Consider the following 8609-nt stretch of genomic DNA (forward strand, 5'->3'; position numbering starts at 1 on the left):
GGACTATAGATCCGTTCTGGTGTATGCTTCCCTTGTTGGAGCTGTTGCGGTGAGAAGGAAGACGGTGTGGCTGAAGATGCAGAAAAGGCATAATATTAAGAACAACACATATATCTGATCTAAAGAAATACCCTAGGAGATCAACAGTAAGGTACGAGAATGGTCGCACGTCTGTTGACTGAAGACTAAATTGGGTGCACACGATTTCATTTTATTTTGGTACTGTCTGATCTACACCGGATGGCTTGATGGCCGTCTTGTGCCTCCCGGCTGACACTATTCAGAATCTTCCCCGAAGAGCTAGCGACCACCGGCAGGGCATCCTCCCTCCGCTGCCCGTGGCCGCGAGAGCTTCGACCAAAGCCACGCTCCCCGTCCGACCGCACTGTCATGGTTGCACCGCCCCCAGCCAATCCACAAAGACTTGCCGTCATCCAGATCCGGCTGCAAACAGTACCTTCAACCCACGCAACTCTAAGATAGCCATCTAAGTGCTACTTCCGTGGTGAACTTGCGCCCCTGCTCTCTTACATTAGACACCAGCCAACCGGCAGCATAGGTACTCCGTCGCCTCGAGGGGTGCTCCTTCCCATTGGGAATCGATTGGCCCAGAATAAAAATTCAGACAACTGACGCCTAAATAAAGTGATTGGAGATGAGTGTACGACCTATATTGCGGCCCGGTGAAGTAGGAAGCTCTAGCTGCCGACTCAGTGAGGCCGGCGCGGTTATGATTGCTACCGGTGGCAGGAAAGCAGAGATGTCACGACGATTGACGGCTACGGGGAAGCAACGCTGGGGCCGTGGACGCATCCGAAGTTGGAGCCTCTCCGGCGTCGTGCACAATGGTGGGAGTGAATCGGCTCCAGTACGGTCCACGCGGCCGTTGTTGAGGCAGCTCCGACAACATGGGGTAAGAGGCACACGACCCAGTGCACGACGGCAAACAGACAACATCACCGACATGGGGGAGGAGGGCGGCTGTGAATTTGATGCGGTAGGGGTGCCATGGAGGAGGGACTGAGGTTTCATGGCTGGGGAGAATGGAGCTTCCGGGGAGAAGTTGATTTGGCGCCCACGAGGTATGAAATGGGGAATTGGGAGGGGGAACCATGTGTTACGGATGCATTTGTCTGAAATGTGGGGTGATTTACAGTTCTACCCCTGCCTTTAGGCTTCTGGGCTTGGGTCTGTGTACTGAGGGTCGGGTATAGTAGAGTAACTTTGCTTCTCCCAAATAGTGGGCGCGAGCGATTCCGAGTGAGGAGGGCGTGTTTTGAAATAGTGGGCGCGAGCAATTTCGGGCGACGAGGGCGTGTTTTGAAATAGTGGGCGCAAGCGATTTCAGGTGAGGAGGGCATGTTCTGAAATAGTCGTCGCGAGCGATTTCGGGCGAGGAGAGGGTGTTTTGCTACCCATGATTTATGAATTATTCGCCACATATCATTTCGGCCGAGGAGAAGGAGCGCTTGGATGAAGTTACGAACCTACCCTCGATGTACAATGGGCCAATTGATGCGTGTTCCACATAGGCCGGTAATTTCGCGTCTCCCATTTATTTGCTCGGGTGAATTCCACCTAGCAGAGGGTGTTTAGCAGTTCGTTCAAATTTTGGGAGAACGAGCATCCACGTCTACCTTACCAAGTCAACTCGAATCAAATTTTGAAATATTAGCTTTCCACTTCTTTTTTAGATGGAGAGATGATGCTCGGGACTAATGTGTTTTTACATGCTCGTTGCTAATGATTTACTATATGACAAATAGTTGACCCACTCAAAAACGGGAATCAAACCCAAAATGAAATATCTCGATTCAATGAAATAGCTCGTTCACCAGGTCAAAATAGTGAACTAAATCCAAAATTGAACACCTCAATCGAGTAGCATGTTGTACAGTATTATAGTACTCCATGAACATGTCAAAAGTCAAATTAATGAACTTGTTTGATACACATATCTCCGTTCATGTGTGGATTGCAGACAACATGTTCTCCAATTTAAATATATGAATTCAAGTTTATATTGAAACATGGTTTATATCAGTCTTTGATGCATAAAATGCGACCTCCCCCTCTCCCAGACTCCTGCTCTCTCTCCCTCGCCGACAATCTTCAATTCTATCGCACACATCCAAACACAAACCTTGTTGGTCCCTCTCCCTCTCTCTATTTGTGTGTGTGTGGGGGGGGGGTCTTCTAGTTCGCATGCACACTCCATGTATAGGTCTCTCTCACACACTATGTATGATTCTCTAGTCCAAGCTAAATATCTTGGGTGCACTCATCGTACGCACACAAATTCCCAGGCTCGTTGCTCGTAACTCTCTCACGCACCACTCTGTCGTCTCGGAGCTCTTCCATCTCTATCTAAAACTCTCCATCTCCCTGGGTCACACATACACATGCACATATCTCACTCGCACTTGATAGACCCATCTAAAACTATCTCTCTCTCCCTGATTCGCTCTCCATCTCACACGCACACACACACAGTCTCATGCCTAGCCAAGTATGATGATCTCTCACTCAATTGTAGGCACATGCAGTCCCCCCTATATGTATATGACTAGCTAATTCTTAGTCTCCATCACAAACATGTGCATGGTCTATCTCAATTTCTCTCGTGGCATCTTTCTATCGCACACGCACCTCGTCCCTCAATCTCCCACCGATATTGTCCCCTCACCATCTTGAGGGGATATCTCCATCAGAAACATACCCTCTCTCCCTCCCCATGCGTCTATCTTCTCCATGCGCCCCTCTTGGCCTTTGTCCCCTATTGGCCAAACCTCTATTGGACATGTGATATAGGGGTGTCTCTCTCCGCTGCAAAGAATCACGCACGAGCTATCTTCGTGTATCTCCTCACCTCGCTTTTCTATCTCGGAGATGCATGCATGATATGTTTGCATAAGAAACGAACACACTCTCCCAGTCTGCCTACTCGCTAATCTCACGGTCTAGCTCGATGAACTGGAAGGAAATGGGACACAACAGTTCACCCAGGTTCAGGCCACCTTGCGGTGTAAAACCCTACTCCTGCTTTTGGTGGATTGGCCTCGAGGGGCTGATGATGAACTAGTACAGTGGGAGAACAACCTCAGGAGGAGGCGTGTTCTTATGCTCGACTGGGATGGTGAGCAGGTGAGGATGGAATGGATCTGATCCGGTCCCCTCTCTATGGTGGTGGCCAGATCCTATTTATAGTGGCCTTGGTCCTCTTCCCAAATGAAGGCGGGAAGGGATCCCACAACGGCCAAATTCAAAGGGAGACAACTAGTACATGTTATCCTGACAAAAGTAGTCTTCGCCTGCAAAATCCTCTGGTCGTGACGCCGTGGTGGGCTCGGCGATGACCTCCGTCCTCCCGTCCTGGCGGTGTTGGTCTTGTTGCACCGGAATGGAAACCTTTAACTGATTCCTCGGGACTCCGCACCTGCGCTTGCCTCCTTAACATCGAAGAGGAAACTGTTGTCCTGCGCCCTCCTGGCCTTGGTCGTTATGGCTCACATCATCCAAAACTCACATGGTAAGGCTTGCATAGAAATCTCCGCTCCTCTGGAGCCAGCCTAAGGAGGCCGCCCCTTCTGGAGGTCTTGGTGTCGTCCGCCGCGCGAAGCTTGGCCCTCGCAAGGTTCTTGATTTGTTGATACTGAAGGTGGGCCGTACCCGGCCGTCGATGGAGCCACGTCGTGGGCCGCAGGCAGGCAAGTATGGGCACTCCCGTTCCCAGAACGCCGACAAATACCTCTCTCTCCTACACATAAGTGGGCCTATAGCCCAGTATTGTACTAGTACTACTTGCTATGAATGCGGGCAGCTGGCGTCTGAGGGGGGAGCGCACAAGGGAGGGGGAGGGGTTTTCTAGTGGGTCAGTGCGGTCACAAGCGGGAAATTGGAAGCGGTCCGGACTCCCGCATGGCCCACCTCACATTATCACCATATTTCCTGGAGTCTGTGCGCGGCGGGCGGACGATCTCTTCTCCATCCCCCGTCTCTCTCTTCTCAGCCGAGGCCCACCAAGCAACTAGATTTTGGCTATCGACGGTTTATTCAATTGCAGTCCCACATGTCAGTGAAAATGCAAGACAATGTGTGTCCCCTCTAGTGAGCGGCATGCAAGACGGACTGTTGGGGGTGCGACGCGAACACGACATGCATGCTTTAAGTGTGGCGCCTTTTCCTTTTGAACTTGCAAAGCGTAACATTTTCGTGCGATCAACCAATAGAAATATAGAACAAAATGACGAGGGCGAGGCTTTCCCACACGTTAGGCGGGCTAGTTTGAGTGATATGATGTGCTACAGTTCTGTCCACTTGCTCCATTTTTATGTAAGAAAGAGTCTACACTCTTACATGGGAGGAGTGCAAAACACGGCGGATCTGATTTGATCGAGGGATAACTGTTCCCTGCAAAATAAGGGAGCACTGTTAGCGATTATAGCATGATATATAGGGCATCTCCAGCGCTGCCCACAAATTTACACCGGCATATGTCCAAGGACACTGATGCCAGAGGACACCATGCAATGCTGCCCGCATACCTTTCGACAACTATAGGAACTAAGCGGACAAAATTCATGTAATCAAACCAAATTTCAAATTAACCGGATAAAATTCATTACATTTCGAAAACTTTTCCTATAAACTGGACAAAATTAACTACATATTTCGCACAAACCATACGAAAACCTACTATAAACCTAATCTAAACGATCGCTGGTGCCCGACCACCATGTCCAGCCATGAGCCCCGAGAATTGGTGCTCCGGATATTTCCTTTGCCTCATCCTCATCCACCTCGCCTTTTTCCAGCTCTGCCTTGATAACCTCCTCATCCGGAGCACAAGGTTCTGAAGATTTCCGCCTCCATGTTGCAATCAAGAGGCTAATCGGTCGCCGATGTTTACCCCACCAAGCTTGGCGTCGACTGAGTAGAGGAGCGGCGGCCTTCCTGGGACCAGAGCGACGGCAACCTACCATGTACTTGTAACGCCCCGAGTCCGATGTGCCAGGTGTCATCCAGTTATTCGCTGTTGTTGCGTTGTTGTTGCTTGCGTGTCATGCATTGCATATCATGTCATCATGTGCATTTATTTTGCATACGTGTTCATCTCATGCATCCGAGCATTTTCCCCGTTGTCCGTTTTGCATTCCGGCGTTTCGTTCTCCTCCGGTGGTCATGTCTACCTTCTTCTCGTGTGTGGGGATTAAACATTTCCGGATTGGACCGGGACTTGCCAAGTGGCCTTGGTTTACTACCGGTAGACCGCCTGTCAAGTTACGTGCCATTTGGACTTCGTTTGATGCTCCAACGGTTAACCGAGGGACCGAGAAGGCCACGTGTGTGTTGCAGCCCAACACCCTTCCAAAGTGGCCCAAAACCCACCTAAACCTGCTCCAACATCTCGGTCGTTCGATCACGATCGCGTGGCCGAAAACCGCACCTCATTTGGACTCTCCTAGCTCCCTCTACCTATATATATGTGCTCCCCTCCCGAAATTCGCGGATGAACCCTAGCCTTCGTCCTCCTTGCGCCGCTGGACATGTCCGCGCCGCGCCGGACATTGTCCGCCGTCCGCTGCCACGTCGCTCCAACCAATCAACGTCCGACACGTCATCAGCGCCGCCCCCGCGCCCTATCCCATCTCGCCACTTGGCGTCCCGCCGCCCTCGCCTCCCACCGGCCCGCGAGGCCCGCGCGTGGCTCGCGGGGCCCGTTCCCTCCGTGCCGCCGTACCCGATTCTCCTCCGCCCCGCCGCCCAGCTCGCCGCGCGCCGCCGCCACCCCGCTCTCCACCGGCGCCCTGCCCCGCCTCCTAGGTCGCCGGACCTCAGCGCCCGGTCGCCGCCGTCCTCCCCATGGCGCCACGCGCCCGGATCGGGCCGGATCCGGCGGGATCTAGCTCGGGTCCGCGCCCTCCTACGAGATCCCGCGCCTTCCGCCCACCGCCGTCGCTGCCTCTGGTCGTGCTCCGGCGAACTTCGTCCGTGCCTCGGTATCCGTGCCAAGAACCCTAGATCTGGAGGTCCATTTTTTCTACTAAGTCCCGGAGTTTTCCAGTTTCAAATGCACATGTTCATCATACCGTAACTTTGCATCCGTAGACCCGTTTTGGGCATATAGCATATCAAAATGTTCATCTCAGAGAGTACATAATTTCATCTCATTGCATCATTTTCATTTGAGTTCATCTTGATGCCCGAAATGCTCTTGGAAGAGTGCTATTTGAGTTAATTGTCAGATCTGCAGCTCCCAAATAGCTATTTGTCATTTTTGCCATGATTATTGTGTGCATTATATGCCCATGAGCTCTACATATGTTTTGTTAAGGGTTTTGCCATCTTTCCAGAGGTGCAACCCATGTATTTTTGTGATGTGTGTGGTGACTAGCACAAGCTTGCAAAGTGGTGCATTCGTTAATGCTGATTTCAGGGACTTAGCAATTCCACCAAGTCCTTGATCTGATTATCTCAATTTGCCATATGTTCATGTTGTTTCCTAGTGATCCGTGCCTCTTTTGAGGATAATCAGTAAGGATGTTTTGTTAATCTTGTAGTGCTCTATCCATCCATGTCTTTGTTTGCAATTATGGAGCACCCTAGCTTGAGTCAATCGAGCTCTACTTTTGCTATTTTGTGAATCTGGGCATATTGTCTACGTGTTATCGCTTTTGCCGAGGATGTTGTAGTTGATCCGTGCATGCTATGTTATTGTTCTTGCCATGTCTAGATTTTATAATATGTATTCTTGATGGGTGCATGCTTAGATTGTCATGCCTTGCTCTGTAGTGAGTGCATCGAGCTCGTAAACATGCCTACTTGATATCTGATTTGCATGCTCTAGTTTTTCACTAAGTCTGTGATCTGATTATGTTTTTGCCATGTTCACATGCTTACAAATGTATTTTTTGATCCCTTTTGGCTCAAGGTCACTAAGGGACTTTTGTTAAACTCTTTGAGTAGCTCCATGCCATGCTTTACTTTGCCATGTTCAGGTCCTGTAGTATATAGTTTTGTTGCTCCAAAGAGTGCTATCTGATCTGAAATTCCAGACAAGTGTTAATTTCACTAAGTCTGATATCTGTTTGCCAAATGCATTTTTGCCATGCTTGTTTGAACCTGCTAATGGATGAATTGGCCGTAGCTCAGTGCTAGACTTTTGTTAAGCATCTTGAATGGGTCCCTGCCATGTACATTTTTGTCATTTTTCAGTGCTGTAGCATGTTCATCTTGTTGCATTTAGATGGCTACTTGCTGTAAATCGCAGAACGTGGTCATATTTGAATCGCTTGCCATTTCCAAACCGTAACTCCAATTCCAGTGATCTTTATATCGTTTTCAAGAGATTTCATCTCATCTTTCCAGTGGCACACTTGGATTTCCAATTTGAGGCCAGGTTCATGCATTCCTTGTCAAATCATGCATATGCATCGCATACCGCATCCGGCATATCATACCTTGTTCATGAGTTGGTTGTTTACTATGTTGTGTGCTTCTTTCCGGTGTTTGCTTCTCCGGGTTTGTTCCGATAACGTCGTGTTTGTGAGGACCCGTTTGTCTACGTCCGTTTGTCATCTTGATGGACTCGTTCTTCTTCCTTGCGGGATTTCAGGCAAGATGATCATACCCTCGAAATCACTTCTATCTTTGCTTGCTAGTTGCTCGCTCTTTTGCTATGCCTATGCTACGATGCCTACCAATTGCTTATCATGCCTCCTATATTGTTGAACCAAGCCTCTAACCCACCTTGTCCTAGCAAACCGTTGATTGGCTGTGTTACCGCTTTGCCCAGCCCCTCTTATAGCGTTGTTAGTTGCAGGTGAAGATCGAAGTTCGTTCCTTGTTGGAACATGGAGATGTTGTTCCTTGTTGGAACATGTTTACTTGTTGGGATATCACAATATCTCTTATTTAATTAATGCATCTATATACTTGGTAAAGGGTGGAAGGCTCGGCCTTATGCCTGGTGTTTTGTTCCACTCTTGCCGCCCTAGTTTCCGTCATATCGGTGTTATGTTCCCGGATTTTGCGTTCCTTACGCGGTTGGGTTATAATGGGAACCCCTTGACAGTTCGCCTTGAATTAAAAATTCTCCAGCAATGCCCAACATTGGTTTTACCATTTGCCACCTAGCCTTTTCTTTCCCTTGGGTCGGCCAGCCCAAGGGTCATCTTTATTTTAACCCCCCGGGCCAGTGCTCGTCTGAGTGTTGGTCCGAACTAGAGTCCTGTGCAGCGCCCCCTCAGGGAAACTCAAGGTTTGGTTTTAGTTGTATGGAGAGCTCATCTGAGTGTGCCCTGAGAACGAGATATGTGCAGCTCCTATCGGGATTTGTCGGCACATTCGGGCGGTGTTGCTGGATTTGTTTTAACCTGTCGAAATGTCTTGAAGAACCGGGATACCGAGTCTGATCGGAACGTCTCGAGAGGAGGTCTATTCCTTCGTTGACCGTGAGAGCTTGTGATGGGCTAAGTTGGGACACCCCTGCAGGGATTTGAACTTTCGAAAGCCGTGCCCGCGGTTATGGGCAGATGGGAATTTGTTAATGTCCGGTTGTAGAAAACCTGAAGTTGACCTTAATTAAAATGCATCAACCACGTGTGTAA

This window comes from Triticum urartu, chromosome 1 (genome assembly GCF_003073215.2).
Source record: "Triticum urartu cultivar G1812 chromosome 1, Tu2.1, whole genome shotgun sequence".
Lineage (NCBI taxonomy): Eukaryota > Viridiplantae > Streptophyta > Magnoliopsida > Poales > Poaceae > Triticum > Triticum urartu.